Raw genomic sequence first — 3,437 nt, 5'->3', positions numbered from 1 at the left:
ATAATATATGAGCCTTATCAAATGCCTGTTACAGTACAAATTCACTATTTATAGAAGTGTGATGTGCACTTTACTACATATATACAGTGGGACCATTGGGTTAATGTCATGCAGGTCTCGATTTTGCCCCGAGGGCCGTAATTGCGCATTTCGGTTATTTCATTGGAAAAAAAAAAAAAAAAAACGTAAAACGTTTTTTTTTTTTTTTTACATCCGGGCCGGATGGAACCCTCTGGCGGGCCGGATGCGGCCCACGGGCCGTATGTTTGACACCCCTGCAATAGAGTGAAAGGGATAGTTATATTAAGTGAAGATGCAATACAGTACGTGTCCAATTATTGATAAATGATTCTAGTTTGAGTTGTAAAACTGCAGTAGCATGTTCCATATGGTACAGTTCTTGAACTCTGTCCCTCCATTGAGTTATTGTGGGGGGCTGTGGCTTCAACCAGGAGGCCGTAATGACTTTGTTTGCAACTAACAGTAGTGTCCTTAACATTTTAGTACTATTATTCTCCAGGAAATCTTCAGGTGTTATGCCCAACACAAAGTGCACTGGTTCTAATGGTAGATCTATAGATAAGCATCCATTTACTTCTTTTTGTACATTTTGCCAGTAACCAGAGATAATAGGGCAATCCCAAAAAATATGTGTGTGGTCCCCCACCATACCACATGCCCTCCAGCATTGCCCCGAGGTATTGCTCCATTTTCATGTTATTTGTGGAATTAATCATTTTTACAGTGCATATACCGTACGTTGCATGCTGATGAACCATTTAAGTATTTCATTTAATTTAAAACTAATCTAACCAAACACCCAATGTGATGGTAGTGTACCTTGACAGGAGTGACACGGTGGAGAATATTGTGTAGATTTGGTCCATCAATGTACTCGTTAGCAATAAGGATCCGTGTCTCACTTACAGAGCATGCCATCATCTGCACAATTCTGGGGTGACATAAACGCCTGGAAAATTTTGATATTAAAACATTAAACAGAAGTGACATTTGTGTCATCAGGATTAAACCTTAGCTGGATTGAAATGCCTCACCCTATAATTCAATTGAGGAGTATCAACCCAACATGCTAAACACTCACTTTTAGGACGGTGGCAAATGAAATCCACAAATAGACAAGATGTTTTAAAACGCAAATGTCTTGGATAGAGCAGGTTGGGTCAAAACTGGTCAAAATATGTACCGGTATTTGGGGATACAACATACAGTATTCCTACATGTCACAACCTGCACTAAGCAGGAAATGAGGCCATTAGGAGTATGACCTTCATTGTAAGACATGAGTTATGCAGTTGACACATAATTTGCAGTCCGGCAGACTTTATGAAGCATATTTAGAAGACTTCAATTATGAACCCAAAATTATCATCATCACTACAAGCAGCACATGGCTCCTTTGTTAAATGTCACATTATAAAAACAGTGTAATGCACTAGTAAAAAACACACAACAAAAAACTCTTACCTGGGTATCATCAGTTCATTTATGTACACTTGATTGTCTCCTGTCTGTATGACCTTCACTGCTGCAGGCTGTCCCTGGTATGAGCCTTTGTAAACTGACCCAAAGGATCCTCGTCCAATGCATTCAGTCTCATCCACAGATATTGTAGAAATGTCCACAAACAGATCTTGTCTTTGCCTGCCTGGAAAAATATTAACCAGTCAAAAGTATACAAGGTAGTCCTAAACACAATTTTGTGGTAGTCCTAAGCACAATTATATATATTCTCATTTTATTATCTTGTATTGATGTGGACCGTGCGGTTGGGCGTGAATAAAGAATTGAATTGAATTACTGTTTTAAAAAAAACTGACCGACTTGCTATTTCCTAACGGGTCATTAAGCATTTCCATTATAATTGATGTCATTATTTCTAATGAGCATTTCCATTATAATTGATGTCATTATTTCTTATGAGCATTTCCATTATAATTGATGTCATTATTTCCATCTCAAAGAAAAGTTTTCACAATTTATACAATTCTTTTTTATCCTTACCTGCACTACGATGTCCTGGTCCCAAGGTTGACTTTGGCTGTCCTGCAGTTGTCTTCTTGATCTCCTCTCCTACTCTGGGGTGCGTTTCCGCAATGTTAGCATTGAACTACAGATGTACTTTGTAGTTATCTACTTACTTCAAGGCGAAATACGTGCATTTCTCGAAACCTTACTATTCCCACAGTAAGCCCAAAGTAGTGTGGCTACTTTCCTGAGTCCACACCGCTACTTACTTTCTTGGCATTGCAGTGCGTGACCAAAGAAGCAACAAGAGATAAGCATGATTGCTGAGTCATGATTCAGCTGTTTCCTCCTAAATTCAGTGTGTGAAGTAGAAAGCAATAGTGTACAACCACCACCAGCACATTTGATTGGATGTCACGACACCGTGACTCCGCTGTTTCCTCCACAACACACCTTGTAATTTCTTTGTGAAAAAACACAGCCGTGGCATTACAATCTGACACCGTCCGCACCAATAATGCAGTATTATCTGCATGCCGATTGGATTTCGTTTCATTCCGAGGTGTAATTTGTAAAATATTTGGACAATAAAGTTGTGGTTACTCCTGGAAAATCGCCTGTTGAATTGTGATATCCCTGGAAAAATACATGCGGATTTCATTACATAGCCTAGTGGTATTCACGCTTGCATCCCAATGGGAAAACAGAAGCCACGCTGGTTCGAATCCACATGGTTGCAGTGCCACAATTTTGGAAATATCTGGCAGAAATAGGTTATTTATTTTGTGCATTACCAACACACACGTGCAGCCAAGGGAAAATGTGTTACACTGTAGAGTCCAAAACACGATTTCACGAGTTGTTGTCGACATGCTGCACACTGGATTCGAACCCGCGTGGCTTGCGTATTCCCATTGATGGACAAGCGTAAATACCCCTAGGCTATGAAATGAAGTTCGCGCCAAAAAAATGTAAGTACTTGACACGTACACTAGCGCATTTCCGGGAGTAACCAATACTTTCTAATCTAAATATTTCACAAATTACACATCAAAATGACACGAAATTCAATCGGTATACAGCTAAAAGTATATTATTAGTGTGGGATTCATCAGATTCCAAGGATATGACATTTTTTTTCACGAACAAATGACATGACGTGAATTTGTGTTCTGAACACTCTCGCAGCTGTATCATGACTTTGTGTGCATGTCGATTGATTTTCAGCGCTTTTGCACCACAGGATTAAAAGATATTGACACATTTGTGGTCAAATATGTACTACAAGTTTAGCTAATGGGTGGAGTCACACTCTGAAGTAGACTAGCGCTGTGTGTTACTTGGGGTGGCTGAGGTGATGTCTGGACTCAATGGATCTACTCCAGCTGTACTTCAACTTCACTGTCCAGATACGGATAGGAGGCGCCTCACTTTCAAAGTCACCACTACTT

Source organism: Engraulis encrasicolus, chromosome 15, assembly GCF_034702125.1.
Source record: "Engraulis encrasicolus isolate BLACKSEA-1 chromosome 15, IST_EnEncr_1.0, whole genome shotgun sequence".
NCBI classification, from domain to species: Eukaryota; Metazoa; Chordata; class Actinopteri; order Clupeiformes; family Engraulidae; genus Engraulis; species Engraulis encrasicolus.
Note: the sequence above shows the minus strand (reverse complement) of the source record.